This window comes from Nothoprocta perdicaria, unplaced genomic scaffold (assembly GCF_003342845.1).
Source record: "Nothoprocta perdicaria isolate Ctin4 unplaced genomic scaffold, notPer1 scaffold_11, whole genome shotgun sequence".
NCBI lineage: Eukaryota > Metazoa > Chordata > Aves > Tinamiformes > Tinamidae > Nothoprocta > Nothoprocta perdicaria.
In genome coordinates, this window is record NW_020454205.1 from 4,364,389 (window position 1) to 4,384,002 (window position 19,614).

Below are 19,614 nucleotides of genomic sequence, written 5' to 3' on the forward strand. Positions count from 1 at the left end.
AGTGTAACAAGGAGGACTTCAGGGCTTTTGATCTGGCATCTTTCATAAGCATTATCTCAGTTCTTTAAAAGAGGAAAAGGGAGAAGAAGAAAGGATGGAAACATCTCCTAGGCAGGAGATTTTGTAATGGATTCTGACACCTAAAGGAGCTTATGAAATGATTACGTGGCTACAGCTAACAAATCCTGTGGCAAACAAAATTCATGCTAAAATGATAAGGATCTTTGTCCCCTGGGAACAGGCTCCTTGTCCTGATAATTCCTGCTATGGATCAGGAAAGAAGCTTCTATGTTTTGGACAGGCATAAGTATTAAGAATTATGGTCTGGAAACGCCATTAAGAAAATAACTGTAGTAAAACCGTGAATCAATTATAGAAGAATTTCTGAAATACGATTTGAGTTTATAGATGCTTTCAAGCAATAAAGTGTGATGAGTTAATTCTCTTATGCTTGTTTCTAGAACTAACTCGGCTGCAGAGATGAGATTAGAACTTGCACATTCCTGGCACCTTGTCCATGCTGAGTCCACAGACAGTTTAACTTCTACAGCATTTACTGTCATAATGTATGGAAGATGGTAAGTGTTTTAATATTACCGTTCCAGTCTTCTCTTTCACCATTTTACATAATTTTAGTCTCCTAGTATGAATCCCAAAGCATTGCTGGGAAGGAAAAAGTTTTATTATGAAAGCAAAAAATGCAATTTATGCAAATTCCAAAATACTGAGTGTAACTATGTAACACAGTGCAAGCCCAGGACAGAAGGTCTTTGCCTATTATGTCTTTCCAGGCCACCTGTCACTTGTGGTCATTTGAAATAAGTTATCTGCCTAGCCTTAAAAACAAGCAACAAAACTATTTAGCATAAAACCTGGGAGCGAATTTCAAAATATGTCAGATATAGTACAGAAGCCTCTAGTGCTTCCATGAGTTTTTATTCAAAGTTGGTCTCAGTCCAAAAGCTACAGAAAGTCATTTCAAGAAATGGACCTCCATAGAGAAGAGGTGCGTGAAAAGACATAGAAGGATGGGCTAAATTCAAACAGCACATTCTTGCCTGCAGTGAAAAACAGTAAATGTAATAGAGTGTATCCTCCAGATGCTCTTGGTATGAATCAGTAAGTCCATGAGTAGGTGTAAATAGAGCATGATAACAATTCAGCTCTTTTCCGGCCGCCTACGCCATGACAGTATTTGAATACTTCACAATCGCTGGTGGATTTGGTCTCTCCGATGTGATTCCCCCTCTTCCTCCCAAGGTAGGTGGGTATCCCTTCTCAGGGGCATCAAGCCTGGCAGAGGTCACGGCGCTGTTGGTGCCCTGGATCACGGGCAGGAGCTGGTCCAAATGCAGCAGGGAGCTTTGGGCCTCTCTGCCAGCACCTATAGGACTCACTACATGAGCTGCTTGAGGCCACGCAGGAAGATCATGAGCCAGGAGCTGCATTTTCTGAGTCAGAGTCCGATTCTAAGTAATCTCCTTTTTTTTTTTTTTTTTTTTTTAAATGTAAAATTAAATCATTCTGCCATGCTTTTGTACATTGAAATCCCTTCACCTGCCCGCATAAAGGAAGATAGTAGGATGTGATGTCAGCACAACAAATGCATGGTCCTGCAAGCAGAGCATTCTTTGTGAACATCAGGGAAACGGGAGCCTTGGCAAGAGCTCCCTTGGAGGCCTTCCTCTGTGCAGACTTCACGGGCCGGCTCTGCGGCCGCCCTGCCAGCATTGACTGCTACAGCTTCCTCGGTGAGCGCCCCAGCGTGAGGCCTGCCCGCGACGAGCACAGCGAGGACACGGGGCCTGCTCCTTTTCCAGAAAACATTCAACCCTACCCTTTTTATAGCAGTGCTCTCCTTGCTGAACCTGGATATAGTCATTCTGCGAGTGCTCAGTGCAATTTTTTATTCAGTAAACATCAGAGTGATTCAGACTCCGTGGACCACTGCCTTTAAAAGTTTGATTTGCCTCTTCTATTCTTATGCTCTATACTTAAAAGCAAAACATTCTTGATGATCAATCAGAATGAGAAAAATAAAACTGTTTAATTCCAAAACCACTGCAGTGGGATGTTTGGACAATACCACGCACACCTTCCCTCCCCTGCCCCTGCTTTGGTTTGGTTCCGGAGTAAACTCAAGCCAGACTGATGCCGTTTAGGGAAGGGCATCCCGGGGGAGTCCTGCAGCCTCTGAGAGCCAAGGGTTCCTGCTGCAGCTGCCAGTAGATTTACAGTGGTTCTTAAGCTGCTGGATCTGAGGAAAGAGGCAGCATCGCCGCTGCCCGCGGTGGCCGCGGAGCAGCGCGCGGCCGAGGGCCCTGCGCGGGTCTCCTGCCCCGGCCGAGGGCCCGGCGGGCAGCTTGTGTCCGTGCTGCTGGGCAGGGACGGGCGTGCAGGCCGGCGGCGCCGCGCTCGGCCAGCGCAGCCTCCCCGCGGGAGCGCCCGCGGGCTGCCTGCTCCTGCGCTCCCGCCGCTCGGGGCAGCTTCTGTCTTTGTAGCCATGAATTCCCCTCCTCTCTTGATTTTCATTTTCACTGCATATTTATCTTGTCTCACCCTTAGCTGTCACTGTGTCGGGTTATGTTTTGCAAGGTCTTTTTTTAGCTCCTTCTCTGCTCACTAGCGTTTCGCCATCCTAGGATGGCAACATCAGCTGCTTTTTTTTTTTTTTTTTTTTTTCCTTTTCATTCTGATTTCCCTGAATAAGATATGTCTCACTGCTGTCTCATGTATGTTTTATTTCTGGAGCCGTTCCGTGCCTGGTATTTTTCAGCTCTCCCTCCGGTTCGCTCCAGGGTCCAGCAAGTTCTCTAATTGCAGATCTGCCTTTTATTTCAGCATTTTTCCGGGCTCTCCGCACGGGGACGAGCGAGGCCGGCGCGCGCGGCGCGGGTTCCCTCTCGTGGCAGGCGCCAGGAGCGGGGCCACGAGCGGGGCCCACCCTGGCCAAGGGGACACACGGACTGCGCTGGCACCTGCAAACAAGTGGGATCCTCAGCAGGGACACCCGGCAGTCCCGGGCCAACCCACATGGCCGAGACTCCTGGATTTCTTCTGGCTGCTGAAGTTCTGCTTTGAGCTCTTTGAAGAAAATGCCTGTGGATGCTGAGCAACGTCGTGCTGCGAGAGTTTGTGTCAGCGTTTAATGTACGGGAAAAGGTAGCTGCATCCTTCTGCGTTAACAAGCTGCTGGACTCCACTTTCTTTAAGCGCGGAAAAGAGGGCTGTGAGCCAGCTGAGTGCAGCGTTCAAAGACGTGCGTGAGCTAGAAAACAGCCTTGCTGCATCAACATTAAGTAGCAAACAACAAATCATAAACCTAAATCTGAAACCTTCGCCCAGGCTTGATGATTTTAAGCTTTCCCTCTGAGGTTTTTCCGGCTGCCAGCTCTTTTGAAGCTTTCCAAGCCTGGAGTTAGTTCACTTGCAAGTGATAACTCTGCTCCTTAAGCTGGTCCCAGGCTCCGTTTCCCCTTGGCTGGACTGAGGGGCTATCATTTTAAGCAGAGGCATGAGATCTATCAGAGGCTTGGCTCGATTTCAAGCCTAGCTGCCATTATTCACAAGCAGGAGCTGTGCTGTATGACCAAACTGCCAGAGCCCTGGCAAGGAAATCAGTACTACGGTTCTAAATCAGCTATGAGTAATAGCCAAAAATATTTAAAGTAGAAGCAGGGGGAAAGGTATGACTGTCATTCAAGTAAATAGAGAATGCCATTTTTTAATGGAAAGACAGAGAAATAATTCTTCCTGCTGGCAGTATGGGAAATGATGTAAGACAAGTCAGCAACTGCTTGCTGTTTAAAAAAAAATGTCCTGTAGAGGCACAGGGAGCTGTTTGGAAAGGGAACGTCCACAAGGCACTCATAAGGTCCTGTTGTGAAATGGAAGGTGAAGGGAAGAAGGAAGCAGGCAACCCATCATGCCAGTGCTAAACCTGCCAGCTTGCTGGTTTGGGATGGCTTGTCTGCTCCCTGGACCTTCTTCCTTTCTGCTTCCAGCAGCACTAACTCTGTTAAGGACGGAAAGGCGAAACCGGCCTGGCCTTTCTCTGCTCTTTTGGGTGAGACAAGTTCAAATGGATTTTTCTTCTGAGGTCGCCCACCCTCTTGGCATCCGACTTGCTTGAGCTCTCTCCACTCCACTATCGAGTGCATGCAGCCCTCCCTTGAGGCACCCCGGCGCAGATGTCCAAGTCTTGTAGCATCCCTCTCTGCAGAGTGATGTGTGTCAGATCTGCCTTATCACGATCTGCCACCAGGGTTTTACACATGTAACTTTCATTACGGTTGGCAAGAGTGATATATGCAGATTACTGCGTGGAAAGGGAATAAATGTCCTTCTGCTTTTTTAATAATCTGACTGGGAGAAGTATTTTAAAATGCAACAACGGCAAGGCTAAAACAGCCATACCTTCTAAGAGTCACATCTGATATGTCCAAATGAAGACTATTAAATCTGCTCTACAAATGGTCACGTATGTCTGTGGGACATCCTGGGCCAGGCAGGAGGATAGTCCATAACTGCAGGTAATAGATGGGCAAACCAACAGCCAAGGAGTGGGGCACCAGCTCTGCTGTGTCGTTGGAGACCTTACTGGCCAAATGTGACAAAGCTGATTGAGAGCTCCAGAAAGCATCTAGCGTCCCAACCCTGATGGCCATGAAAAATTTGAACCAAATTGAACCAAATTGAACCAAAAGGTAAAATTTTGTACAGAATCTTCAAGGCAGTGAGCTACGGTCTAAAGTGAGCTAAGAGCTTAATTAAGCTTGCCACCAAACACCTACCCCATCAACATGCTGCACATCGACTACAGGAAAGCTCTTACCAGCAGGGCAAGAAAATTTATGTAACCAGGCCCAGCATTTCTTGTTCGCATCCATTCAAGGCAGCGAAACTGTCAGGTTTGGTGCTGACTAAAATCTCCCGAATCTGTAGCCTGCTGAGGCCCCGCAGGGAGAGCGGCGTGTGCCGGGTGCCACGTGCGTGGGAGGGCACGAGGGCTCGCTCTGACTTTACAGGATATGAGGCGCTAGGCAGCCGGGGATCTGCAGAGAGAATTAGGACGGGAGCTCTAATCTCTTGTAACTATAAATTGTTTGGCTGTTTTCCAGGCCCGAGTAGACATGAATTTTCTTTCTGGGTTCAGGTCCCACAACTTCCTGTTCCTCTCAGGCAGGTTGCAGAGCCAGATTCTGATCTTCAATTATTCCTTTGCAAATGCAAAATTGAAGTCAGCATGTGGCACTTGTCCACATGCAGAGGGGCAGGCAGTGTGCTTCATTCCTCCTGGAAAAGGAGAAGGGAATGGTCTTTCTCGCAGGCTCCATCTTCCCTGTTTGGTAACGCAGCAGAAACAACACGGAGGTATCCGTGTGCTAATAAAACATCTAACAGCTACTGACAGAAAATTGAAGCATGTTTTCCAAGTCATAGTCCCAAATTCTTAGTTCTCTGGAGAACAGAAAGCCATGTAAAGGCCTTCATTTCCCAGGATCACAGAAGAGCTGAGGTTGGAATGGACCTTTAGAGATCATCTAGTCCAACCTTCCTGCTCCAGCAGGGACACCCAGAGCAGGGGGCACCGGGCGGCATCCAGGTGGGTTTGGAAGACCTTCAGAGAAGGAGACTCCACAGCCTCCCTGGGCAGCCTGTGCCAGGGCTCTGGCACCCTCACAGGAGAGAAGTTCTTCCTCACATGGAGATGGAATTTAATTTAACCCTAGCATGTGGGCAGTAATTCTGAGAGAAGCCTAACAAGGCTTTACCTTGTGGGTAGGAGGATTTACCCACACATACAGGGGCTCAGGTTTTTAACTCAAGCAATAGGTTTTAATAGTAATTAATCAGAAGAATAAACTTTCAGATTTTGAGGTTGAATTTTCCCATTTACTGATGTCTTTAAACCAGTTGCAGATGCATCTCTGGATGTTGTACTTTAATCAAACACAAGTTATTGAGACAGGCTAGAGAGATTCTGTATTCCATATATTAAAAAGTGGGATTAAATAAGCTAGTATATTAAACCTTTCAGCTCATTCAGAATAAAGGATATATGAGGAATATCCATAAAATAATCTAAAAAAAAAAAAAAAAAAGAGGAATAAATTGCTCTAAAATAATAGCAACACATTGTGTTTCCATCAAATACAATTTTAATAGTAAAAGCAAAGAGATACCAGATATGCATAGAAAGTGATGCAGTCTCTTTCTCGGGGTCAGACCTGCCTTTGCGTATGCTGTTAGCTCTCCCAAATACCTACCAAAGTGCTTGCTTGGAGACACCTTTCAGCCAAGTTTTCAGACTCTACAGAGTCTGGAGATAAAATAAGTGTTGTTCTTGAAATGATGACCGTTTGGATTCATCAACAACATCTGAATGGGATATAAATCTTTTTTTTTTTTAAGTTGAACTTTTCACGTTTCCTAGAAAACTTACCTTAAAAGTGCTATCTAAATCAAGTGTATTGTTTAGGTATACTTGTGGGGGAAGGAGGGCGTTCAATACATGTCAGCAAGGTCTGGAATCACATACCTGAAATGGATATTTTAAACTTGAAAGTCATATAATAGGAAAGGTGACTACATTTTCAAAATCAAAAATGGGACACTTGTGCAGTGACACATTTTAGGGTTGTGAAATGTTTCTATGAAAGAGAGCCATGCTTCATGTAAAAAACGTGCTTTTTGGACACACCGAAAACCTTGAAGCGTGGCAGTGGCGTATGCCCTTTCTGAGAATAAATATTTTCAAAAGGTTATTGTCAAATGCAAGCTTTTCTTGAAGCTCAGCAAAGCGCTATTAAAGTTTATGCTGTGATAAAAGCCCCCTTTAATGAGGACTGTCCTCATCTTTCTTTCCCTCTTGCCTCCGCATGCCAGTTGTCACACCAGACACCCCTTCCTTTGCTTGGTTTATTGGGCGATAAAGCCAGACAAAAAACACTTGATACGAGAAAATGAGATGTGAAATGTGTTGTGCCTGGACAAAGAGAACACACTGCGCAGAAACGCGGACTTGCCCCAATAAAAAATTCAGAGCAGACAGGCGTTTTAGTAGACAACTTGTGGCGGTGAATAACACAATAGTTCAAGAACAGCCCTATTAACTTGGGCAGCACCATCTCTGCTTACGGCTAGCAGAGCCTGGCGCCTGAAGAGACTATTTCTGAAGAAGCTGCAAGGACAGAAGAATGAAAGGGGTTATTATGATTTCTTTGTGTATTGGAAAGTACTTTGTTTAAAGTCATTTTCCCTGCATTATTTCCTTGGAAGACTGTAATCAGCTGGCTGTGTTTGTCAAGATCTTTAATTGCAAACAGGGACTTAAAAAATATGCTCTTTTAGATTGATTCAGGTTTGCAAAATTCCACCTGATCTCTTTCTTCTCAAACACTAACAACTGTGCCCCCATTTATGAGTGGCTCTGGGCCCAGGTTATTTGTATTCTTCATTGGTGTTAACAAGGCAATGATTCTTCATGCCAGGATCACCTGAGTAAGGGGAAAAGATAAAAGGGTGAGGAAAGCAAGAGCGGTTTAGTGGTTTCCAGAAGGAGCTTGAGGGAAGCTGTGAAGAGCTGAGCCTTGTGCCTTGGAAAGGGTAGGTCAAAGTGTTTCTTTTTTTGGGAGTGAGCCGTGTGGGTTTGCAGTGGGTTTAGAGAAGAATCTGAGAGCTGGTGGGAAGAATGCAGATTTGCAGGTATGAGGGGTGCTTGGGTAAGTCTGGTTCTGCTGAGTTTTGTTTGGTCTTTCCCCTTAGATAGCAATGCAGAGTGTCCCCTTCAGCCTTAGATGTCTGTGTTCAGTCTCTGACTTCAGCAAGTGACTCCCTTGAGACCAGGAGGGCTTTATTTTCTGCAGTGTGACACTGCTGCTCAGGCAGCTCATTCCTCACTTTCCTGTCTTCCTGCTGGTGCTTGTTCACTCTGCTAATAACTGAGCACAGGTGGGATCTTCCTGACATTGAGCAGTTCTCAGTAGCTGGACAAGTGTTTGGTAAGAGCTTGATTTCTCTGCTTCCCTGAGCACCTGCTTTCAAGGATGTGCCTTCAAGGGCTGTGTGCTCTGTATGGACAGCCCCCTTGGAGACTGCTGGATGCCAGGCACTGCAGTTCTTTGTAGGTCTTTGGTTAGAAGCTGTGGCCTGTTGTGGCCTGGGCCATGAGCCTGGCTTTGATCCATGCGGATCGAAAGCTGAGCTTGGAGTGTTTAACAGATCATCCATGAAGGAGCAGTAAGAAACATATACACCAGTACAGATTAGGGGTTGACCTGCTGGAAAGCAGCTTCACAGAGAGGAACCTGGGAGTCCTGGGTGACACCAAGTTAACCATGAGGCAGCAGTGCCCTCGTGGCCAAGGAGGCCAATGGGATCCTGGCTGCATCAGGAAGATGTTGTCAGCAGGGCAGAGAGGGGATCCTGCCCCTCTGCTCAGCTCTGGGGAGGCCAAACCTGGAGCATGGGGGGCAGCTCTGGGCTCCCCAGCACAAGAGGGATGTGGAGCTTCTAGAGAGGGTCCAGTGTAGAGTGACAAAGATGATGAATGGGCTGGAGCATCTCTTCTATGAGCAAAGACTGAGTGAGCGGTGCCTGTTTAGCTTGGAGAAGAGAATGTTGAGAGGGAATCTCATCAACATGTTCAAATACCTGAAGGGAGAATGTAGGGAGGAAGGGGGCAAGTTCTTCTCAGTGGTGGCCAGTGATAGGACAAGGCGCAATGGGTACAAGTTGAAACACAGGCAGTTCCATCTCCATGTGATGAAGAACTTCTTTGCTATGAGGGTGCCTGAGCCCTGGCACAGGCTGCCCAGGGAGGCTGTGGAGTCTCTTTCTCTGGAGGTCTTCAAAACCTGCCTGGATCTGACCGGATGCCCCGTGCTTCTGGTGTCCCTGTTGGAGCAAGGAGTTGAACTAGATGATCTCTAGAGGTCCCTTCCAACCTCAACCCTTCTGTGATCCTGTGATATAGGAGAACAGTGTGGTGTCTTCTGTGACTCATCTGTTATGGTATTTGGTGGCCATGTCTTGTAGTTTTGGTGGCCTGCTGTTTGAGGGAGACACAGCTTGTGTAGCTGCTGAAGCACCGCTCTGCCAGAGAGTCACAGCACCCGAACTGCCCGTTGCTGCAGTACTCAAGGTGTTTGGGTCATTGCTTCCCACCTGCTGGTCGGTGCTGTAGGAGAACAGGACCCAAGAGGACAGATGGTACTAGGTGGGAGAGGAAGCAGTGTGAGATGAGGCTGGTGAAGCAAGGGCCATGTGGGATGGGGAGGGAGCCGTGCTTTGGGAGTGGGTGCGGGAACGTGTTACCGTTACCCTGTCTGGATGCTGTGTTGTGCAAATAGGCCAAACAGGGAAAAGTACCTTTGCACCGAATTAGCATGGCAAGGAAGTGATGAGAAAAACCTCCCCAGCCTGTCCTGCTAATGAGTCTTATCTCTGATCTCCAAGGGCTTACAGCAGTTTACTTTCCATGCCTATGTAAGCCATTTGTGCTAGTAAATCAGAAGCAAGTGCTTCATATCCTGTTACCCTCAGATGTGCCTCAATAGCCACAAGCTGTGTAATGCCAAAAAGACAGGTCTCTATCTTAAAAGGAAAAAAAGCTTGAAGGTCCTTTTGATCTAAATTGAATCTCATTCAAGTCTATATAAACCCTTATGTCTGTGGCACACATCGCAGACTTTGTGGCCCTGTTCCATTGCATTCATAGCCATGTCCTGTGGTTTCCTTGTCATTTTGTTGCAATCAAGTCACATGAACTGTGTTATTGTCTACCTTTTTCTGATAATGTCGACACCGCATTTTCCTGTTGCACAAACATCTCTTTTAGGGTGCTTTAGTCTAAAAGCTTAAAGCAAGCAGAAAGGATACAAAGTGTGAGGATATTTTGAATGTCCTACTTCACGCCAGGGAGCTGGTTCTACCTGCTGCATCCTGAACTTAAGTGTTTGTGTCCAGGTGGGATGAAGGAATGATGCAAAGGAAGTGACTCTGTCTTTCTACTGATCCAACACCCTCCAGACCTTCTCCACATGAGTTTGTTTGATTTCGAGTGGTGGATTTATGCCCTGCGTGTTCCTACTCCATGAGAGGGAGAAAATCTCTAACTCCGTGATGGATGAGTGTCACACTAATCAAGAGTTTAGCCTTGGAACCAAACTCCTTGCCTCCCTGTTCATTTTCACTCAAGCTCTGGTCTTAGGTGGGATAGGGCAGGTGGCTGGCATGCTCATGCTTGGATTGCAAGTTCCCAGCTCCAGCTGTTTGGCCCGAGAGCTGGAGCTGTTCTGGGCACAGGGCTGCGGAGATGGTCAGAGACGTTTGCTTGTCTTGTGTCCATGGGAAAGTGGGCTCCTACTGCCAGGATGGGGAGGCCTCTAGCTCCAGGCCATGGAGGGACCTTCACTCTTCCAATTTATAAAGCCTGCTGGTTTGCCGCAGCTAAAAATGAATGCCCATTAGTTATTTCTGTGAAAGGAGGAGGGTGAGTGAAAATAGACCCGGCCTCGTCACGCAGCTCTTCTGATGGAAGGTAGCACTGATGTCACCGAAACGGTGACTCGGATGGTGTTTCTTGAGTCACCTGCACTGAAACCGGCCGCGTGTGCCAGTAAAGCCCCCTGCAGCTCTGGTTTTTAGTGACACGAGCACCTCTCCTCCTCCCCCACCCAAAACCAGAGCAAGGCTGCTGATAAGATCAAGTTCCTGAGAAGAGCACGGAGGCCTAGGCTTCTTTAGGTCTCAATGTATATAAAGGGCCCTCAAAGCCTTGCACTGTCCAGGATGGCATGTCTGCTCCAGCAGCTTTCCCACTGCTCCCGCAGGTTGAGTGTTGGAGCAGTGTGAGTGCTGGGAGGAGCGGGCCGGGCTGACCTAACCTACAAGTGGCCAAGAGAAGCTGGTTGCCCTGAGGAGTCAAGTGGCCATGGGAGGAGGCAGGAGAAGGGAGGACTTGAGCTAAGTCCCCTTAGCTGAGGTGTAGGTGAGGTGTGGATGCCCTTGGGGGCTCAGCTGAGCTCCCTGAGTCCTGCCTGTGATCATCACCATGTGCCTCTTGGGCAGGGACTGTGAATCTTTTCTCCTTGCACTAGGCCTTGTTTGCTGTTGGCTTCTTACAGCTACCAGGTCCCAAACCTGCTTCTAATGTCTTTAAGGAAAGGGAAAAAGGAGGGGAAGGGGAAAAAGGGAAGGAAGGGCTCTCCTTTCAGTGGAGAAGGTGACTGAGTGTGTTAACCTTTCCAAAGGTTCTTGGGGCTTCTAACAGATGTAGGCCAATTCAGAGTAGATGGGAAAAATGTGGGTAAGAGATCATCAGGGAGAGTGTTGACTTAACTCGAAGAAAGTCAGCTGCAAACATGGATGGGGTTGACATGGTCAGAATCATTATAGCTGTAAAAGGAAAGGAGTGAAGAAAACAGTTACTGGGAAGGTAGCTGAGGTGATGTGTTAAACTCAGCAGCTGGGTGTGAGTCTCAAATCTATCATGTCAGGCAAGAATATAAGTGATGGGAGCTTCTACCTGACTCTGCAGCAATGCCAGTGCTAGAGACTGCCATAAATCATCAGCTCAGGTTTTACACTCCTGTCACCGATATCCTTGAATCTCTCGGATTCTTGGCAAGAGGATTTAGTCGAAATACTCTATTCCTGCAACTGAGGCAGTATCTCTGAAGATACTGCATTTCCAATCTCCAAGGGAGGTAAGAAATGGGCCACAATGCTACTCATCCCTTCAGGAATGAGGGAAGTGCGAGCAGTTTATTATCCTTCTGTAGGACAGTGTGCACTAAGTGCCTGTGGGGTACAGTGATAGCCTTACCACTAAAATAAAGACATATAAGACCATGGTAACTTAGTGAGGTGATGGTCAAGCTGTTACTAGATACTCAAAGTCTAAGGATTTTGAGTAGGAAGAGATAACAGCTGTGGTCAGAGTTGTTGAGGATCCTTTCAGATTGCAGAGCTATTGCAGGATATGCACTTCAAAGGGTTCATTATTGCTTGTGATGGCTATGATGGGTGCATATATTCAACTGCCCATCACAAAGCTGCAGCCTTTTGAGAAAGAGCCTGGAAAAGGCTAAGGCTCATGTAATGGTGGGACATTTTGCATGAGGTGGAGCCTGTAGTTTCAGGGAGGGATTCATGTCTGAAGTAGATTAAAAAGAAACCTTAAAAGGAGTGTTCAATTCCTGTCACCTAAGGGCAGAAATGCCCATTACAGGGGGTCTGCAGGCCCCAGGGGTGCAGGGACATGAGGGCTGACAGTGCTAGAAACCACAGGAGAAACTGGCTGCCTACAGGCATGGACACTGCTCAGCTCACCTGCATTTTATGGAAACACTCTAGTATGAAAAAGACTTAGGCGTGTTCTAGGAAACGGGGATTCTTGGTAGAGACTCATTCATTCTCACCACTTTCACCAAAGGAGTCCACTAAATCGTCTACAATACTGTGTTTTTGTGGCTGGGAAGCAGGTGACCTTTGCTAACCTGCTATGAAACTAATACAAGCATATTTGCAGTTCTTCAAACTAGCAACTATAACACAAATAGTATTTTCAGGTGTTGTGCAGCATAGCATTACTGAACCCACTTTTTAGCAAGTAACTTTCTCCATAGTTGCCAGGTCCTCTGAGAATGATAAGAAAGGGAGACTTCCATCTTCAGTCAGTGGAGCAGGCCTGTTTAGCCCCTGGGGTGATGGCCAGATTTTCAAACAGTTTTCTAAGCCTGCTTAGGAGTTTGTGTTTCTGACTTTAGTTTCCTTCGGACTTTAGTTCCTCACAGTAAACACCAGTTACCTGTTATGCCTTTTTAGGGCTGTTCTCCTTGGATCCAGACCATATACCAGAACAAACTCTTAAACTGTCCAAAGGGTGGATTTTCATGGGTAGCACTGTGTAGCTCAATCTCTGACACTCGTACAGAACTTTCTTCAAGAAGTTGTCCTTTTATTTCTCACTGCGAAGGCACTAACGCCTTGGGCTCTCAGTTCATTTGTGCTTTCCCTTGGACTGTCACTCAGAGAAGCCTCCCTCTTCTCTTGACATCTCAAATGTGTGACGATGGAGGAATTTGGCAACCTGTCTGAGAAGTTGCATCATTCTAAATGAGTATAATAGTAATGTGGGTAGCAGTGTCTGGTGTGTTGCTAGGGTGAAGAGGCACCTTTTCACCCCTTCTCCTTGTCCTTTGTCACACAAGGAAGCTGTGTCTTCTGTTGAAAACCAAGAGCAGAAGAATTAGCTAGTTAATTATTTTAATTTTCCACAGTGCTATGTTCAGGGAGGATTTTTCACCAAATCTACTGCACAGATAAATTATTTTGTGTGTTTGCCACTCACTGGAGTTCATCAGTTCCAGACACCTACATAAATGTACCCTTTCTTGGTTGAGCTTGTTTTGTGCTCTCTTTCTTTCCCTAGGACTATATACTCTTGACACTTCCTCTCTGCCAGAGATGGTTCCATTTCTCTTCCAAATGACAAATTTGTAAAATTTCAGTGGGTATTTAGCAAAATGCCCTCTCCTCTGCTCGGGAGAGCCCTTTCCTCACCCTTCCTGTTGATGCCTGCCTTGGTGTATGTGCTGGAGGGGGAATGTCAGTGAGCTTGTTGCCTGCTGTGACCGATGGAATGGGAGAGGAAAACCCTCTCAAGCATTTTGACAGCTCTGGATTAATTTGAGAATTGAGGTTACTGTGAATGGTTTCAGGATATTCAGGAACGAGAGAAGAGTCTGGTAAAATCGTAATAATAAACTTCTCTGGGTGTGAGCTTGTATTGCAAGTGTGAAATATTGGTTCTTTCTCCAAAAAGAGCATCTCCAGCTGCCCAAATCCGCAGTATCTGAACTTTCTTTAGCAAGGCCACATGTTCCCTGCCCAATTCTGCTGTTTGCAAGTGGTCCAGGCAGTACTTCAGGGATGGAGATATATGAATAACCTTTGCCTGGTTCTGGTAACAATAAAACAGCCTGTTTATCTCATTAACAAGCATCACTCTGTTTTGCAGTAGCAAGAGACAAAATGTGGGGGAAAATATTGTTGAATTTGAAGGCCATGAATTTCCCAATGGCAGCTGTGCCACTGTCAATGCGTGGTGATGCTCGGTGGCTTCTTTGTGTCATATATACAACAGCTGCTGTATTGATGAGGCTGAATGTATGTGAGAGCTGCCTTGGGGTGAAGTGCTGCGTTTCAGGACTTTAAAAATACAGACTGTACGTGGCTGTGCAGAGAGATGTGGGGGTTATGTACTGACACAGCTCTCAAAGCTGTTTCTATCCTCAATTCTTGCTCCTGGTGTGACAAAGGGCTTTTCACACTCACATGTGATTGCTTTGTTATTGAGGATTGAGGCCCACCTCAAAATACAAACATGCTGCTGGTGGTAGCAGAAAGTCTCATTCTGTGGATCAGAAGCTTTAACTTAGTTTCTGATGCTCTTCCCAAGTCCTGCTGCTTCCCAGGCATCATGCTGCTGAGCCTGGGATACCTTTCGCTCAGGAAAGGGCAGCATCGGGAATAGTGGAGGAATGGAGGACAGTCTTTCTAGAGTCTTTAAATCCCATGTTTTAGCAGACTTCACTTCCTGCAGGTTTTTTTTAAAAAATCCATTTATGAACCAGAGGCTTCCCTTTCAGGCACATCTGATCACTGCCCTCTCCACAAGTAATCAGGGCTACTGTGTCTTCATGAAACTGGCCTGACAATTAAAAGGGCCTCTGAAGCCTTTAGATGCTAAGGATTTAGATCCTTAAATTAGTAATACTCTTCCAGTCCTGGCTTCACTGCACGAACATAATAGCATGTGTATTTCCCTGTCTCCTCATAGGCTCATAGTGGTAAACAGTAAAATTTTCTGACTCTTCCAGGTCTTTCATTTGGGTCATAAAACAGACCTGGTTGTTTATATTTCATGCAGAGCAGACTGATTATAATAATGAGTGCATGTGTATATGATAATTATATAATATTTTATTTATATATGGTATAATAAGACACTGTTTATAATTATTTCCACATAATCTGACACCGGTAAACACGCAAGTGGCATCTGCCCTCTTTTCACCCAGTACTCAACCCAGTTCTCAGAAGCCAAAACCACACATGCGTCGAGGCAGTTTTTGGAGCAGCAAGACAACGCACAAGTAGGGCACGTGAAAGGCCCCTGGACTGTCTGCGTCTTTCTCTCTCTGACCCCAGCAAGCGTGGCTATGGCTGTGTAAAACTGGGCGTTGTTCACCAGCGTTGCTTGCTCCGGGGACACGCGTGGTGCCCGTGCATCAGTCCTGCACCGCGCCGATGCCATCTCGCCCGTCGCGCTCTGGGCTTTGGGGTGAAGGCTTTCGACAGCCAGGGCTGCCTGTGGGCACAAGGTGCAGGTGAGGGGCACAGCCTGCGTGAGGATGAGGAGCAGAGCCTGTGTGAAGGTGGCCTGTGAGCTCTGGTGGAAGGAGGCTGTGGCTTCGCAGGGGCAGGGAGGCTCCTGTGACACCTCCGTGGTGGAGGCGGCTGCTTCCAGCCACGTGAGCAGTGCCCGGTGCGGCTGCGAGGCCTGGGGCTCGGAGCTGAGGCCACAGAGAAGCCCTTGGTGGTTTATTCTGGTTTTTGCCATGCGTGCCTGAAGAGAGCAGAGGGCCTCAAGCCCTCATTGAAGCTGAGGAACCTCCCAATTAGCAGGCAAGGGCAACTATAAAGGAGCGGGCAGGGAGGAGTGAAACGTGAAAGCAGAGACATCAGAATGATTGGCTGGAAATGCAATGTTTGTTCCTTAAGCTGTCCTTTAGGAAGAAATGTGAGGGTTTATATATTAACATGTATTTGGCATTTGGGACACTTGCAAGGAAGTGTGCAAGAGCTCTGTGCTCATACTTGTACAGATTGGATGGATGAAGTTCTGTGATCATCAAAGGCTCCAAGTGATTAGATAAAAACTTGCAAGAGAGATTTAGCCTATTGGGTTGCATTTCTGAGAAGTCGTGTGGTTAATCATTCTTTTCAATATTACTAATTTTATCTTGATACTGAAATTAATATTCTCAAATATAGTCAATGTTGATAAAAAAAACATTGACTTATTGTTCCTCTGGCGATGCTGCTGATTTTGCTCCTGGGCTTGGTGGCCCTGTGCCGCTGGTGCGTGGATGTGGTGGCCGTGTGTGTGTGTGCAGGGGGGAGCAGCAGCTCTGCTAGCCCCGTGCAGTCGCGTTGCAGCATTTTGCTCCCCTTTCTGACCTAGCAGAGGGCAGTGAATGAGCTGGCAGCCTGTGCTGAGAAGGGGCAGGGAGCGGAGCCTGCGCTCTGCTGCTTTCTACCCTCCTGGGCTTCTTTGGGCGAAGCTGTGGCCATCGCTTTAGCTGGGGCTCTTTGATCTGCCCACATCTCTTACCGTGGTAACCTTTGAAATCTGCAGCTCTCTCAAAGCTCGGAAAGCTGGAGAAGCTTCATGAAGGAAGCTGGTCCTGAAATGTGCCATGAAACTGCAGCAAGTTGCCTGGACAGGAACTCCTGGAGGCATCCGGGAGAGGAAGGAGCTGCTTCAGTGGGAGCTTTGCTGCACTAGTGCTGGGTCTGATCTGCTGGGTCATTAGCAACGAGCATCCAGGAGCCAAACAGCTCAACGCCCCATTTCATTTGAGTTTGTCCTTATAAGTTGCTTCTGCCAGCAAAGGAACTGCATTTTGCCCATACCTTCAAGCAGACTTAATGAAAGCCCCAGAGCTTCATCAAGTGTTTGACTAAAATGCAGGAACATGAAAGCACTATAGACATCTGCATTATTTCGAGTGAGCCAAGTGTGCCAAATGATGCACAAATTAACTCTATTTTTAGTGACTATAACCTGAATCTTAACTTTGTCAAAGTCCAAATCATTTGACTTGTGCATAGTTCAGGTTACATTACTGCTTGTCTGTACAGTTTCCACTGTGAAATAAAATAGCTTTGCAGCACACTGCAGCTTAAGTGGTAGTTCTTCAAAGCAACAAGCCTGACCTCTGCTATCCATTTAGCCTGGTATTAGTTTTTCTCTGCTGCCTTGGGTATCTCTATTGCCTTGCTCTTTATAATCTGTGAAGTGCCAGAAGGCAAGATAGTACAGCTCTCATTTTAGTTATTGGCAGCCAGGGAACCTTGCAAAAGGACATGGATACTGAAAAGTGACTTGGGTACAAGACAGGTTGAGGAGCAGCAACCTCTGTCTTATTTATAATGGCTTGATTGAGCCTAAACTGAGCTTGGATGTTCCCAGGGTGTTTGAGGGTCCCTGAGCGGGTAGCTCTGGACATGCCTGGTAGCTTCGTGCAGCAGAGTGGGTGTGTGGTGCGGGACCAGCACCATGTCAGCAGAATGGGTGAAAAACCTCCCAACACGAAAGGGGTGCAGGTGCTCCCAGGCCCTGACCGAGATGAGTCAGCAGCTGCCTGCAGGCACTGGCAGGAGGCAGCTCCCCGCTGCAGAGCCCCCATAACGCGGTGTGGGACTGGGGTGGTGGCACTTAGCAAGTGAGTGAGCAGTCTCCTGGCCACCCTCAGCCTCTGCAGCAGGCTGGCAGGGGAGGGAGCAGTTCCTGCGGTCTGGTGGTTCTTGGCAGTGATTTTGAGGGATGAGCCACTGTTTGGATTCAAAATCTGCTTGGCTGCTTTGTCCATGGATGCCTCTCCGGCCAGTGGCTCCTCTGGGGAAGCACCGTGTCTAGGCCCTTGGGCTGGGAGAGCGCAGGGGCTCAGTCAGAGCAGTAGCGCCCAAAGCCAAACCCCTGTTAAGGGGAATGGAGAAGGACAAAGACTTCGGTTTCTAATTCCTTTGGTAGATGTCAGATTAGGCGGGAAATAAGAGCTTGCTGGAGGGGGAGCACATGTCCAAACTGCTTGGCAACCTCCATTCTGAGCTTGGACCTGCTCATCCTGCACTGACGCGTTTGAGTCTTCATGTGCTGGAGCGTGACCGCAGGCAGCCCCCATGCACTGGAGGAGACTGGGACCTCTGTGCTAGCAGGGTCTGCAGACAAGGGCCCTGGGCATGTAGGGGTGCACAGGCCTTAGCAAGTCCTTGTGGGGGTCTCCACACTTGAGCGTGTGGAAAATACCCAGATCTTGTGCCCGTCTCTGGACTCTCCTTTGCTGCCTGCCCCTGGCAGCACCACAGAGACAGAGAAAGTGTAGCTTAAAAATGACTCTGTAGCTTAAAAATGACTCAGCCTCAATACTGTGCTGGTGGTAGGATGCTGTGGTCCCTGGGACGCAGCTCAAATCTCTAACAACCCTTTATCCAGGGGTAGTGGCAGAAGGAAAGGTGCATCCCGGGTGCTGCAAGGGTCTGGCCTTGCTGGGAGCCTTATGCTGCTGCTAGGAGGTTCTGTGGGGATAAAGGCCTGGTTTCTGACCAAGCACTTGCATGGGTGAATAGGTTGCTTGCTTTTACTTGAGTTTCTCAGTTGTAATTGTGAATCATGAGTCACCTTTCAGCATGGGTGTACATTTTCTCTAATTCAGCTCTTTTCCAGGAAAGAGCATGCTGCTTTTTCTTTTGATCTTTAAATGGAAAGATTGCCACCACTCTTAGCAGGAAAGCTCGTTTCATCTGTGTCAGAGTCCTGCTGGAGATGGTTTCCTTCAGCTTTTGAAGCTGACGAGATAGAACTTGTGGTTGGAAGAACTTGCTGCACCTCTCTGCGTTGGCTGCATGAAAAAGAAACAAGGAAATGGAGAAAAGGCTCTTGAGCTTGAGTGAGCCTTGGGGAGCTGCCCCGGCGCCGCACTTGCCTCCCCTCATTGCAGCCCCTTGGCTGGGTGGTCCGTGCCTGGGCCTGAGGAGCAACTTCTGGGCAAGAGCCATGAGGGACAGTGCAGTTTGGGAAAGGTGGTTGTGTGGTGTCTGAGAGCCTTTTATGGGAGAGGAACCCAAGGTCTTGAGTAGTTTGTTGGATAAACATGATGCCCTTGAAGGAGGCCTTTGTTTGCTGGACTCACAGTTTAGTTGGTGTCTCAAGCAGCAGTAGATGGTTGTCCACCATCATCTTGTCACACTTCTGTGAGCCTAAACTTCAGAGATGCGAGTGCAAAGGGCAAAACAGAATTACATTCTGCATAAAACTTGCGAGTAGAGTTCTCATGCTGCAAATATCCTGACTGCTCTTTCTGATCCCTTAGCCCAAGGGGTAACTCTGAATATCAGGATAGCTGTTTGGGGACAGCGAGGCTTTCCCTTTGGCATAAGTTTTGAGGGCTGCTCACTTCAGCCTTGTTGCCTCTGCTGGAGTGCCTGCTGGGCTGAGGTTTCCTCAGGCTGCTTGGTGCATTACATGTGTTTCTGTGGACGTGGCTTGTCCAGGTGGGCAAACCATGGGTGTTTGTGGATTTTCCTTGTGGCTGTGCCATGTTCATGGGCTATGGCACCCCAGCATCCTCTAAGGATAATCCCTTAGCTGATCTTTGTGACCCTTCTGCACCCCTATCCCTCTAGGAGGAGCCTGGCAGGCTTGTGCCTGGGTGCTCTTTTGCTGCATTGGTGTAAGGGAGCAAGGGCTGCCCCATGGCTCTGCCCGGGCTGCCCCATGGCTCTGCCCGGGCTGCCCCATGGCTCTGCCCGGGCTGCCCC

General features: G+C 47.7%; 1 long non-coding RNA gene across 1 annotated transcript in view; it reads left to right on the forward strand.

Annotated features, from left to right (window-relative positions):
- Positions 1-547: 547 nt before the first annotated feature.
- The window catches only part of LOC112956190, a 43,299-nt gene continuing 24,232 nt past the window's right edge, over positions 548-19,614 (forward strand). The window contains exon 1 of the long non-coding RNA XR_003251003.1: positions 548-578. This is a non-coding gene — a long non-coding RNA (uncharacterized LOC112956190). The remainder of the gene's footprint in view (positions 579-19,614) is intronic.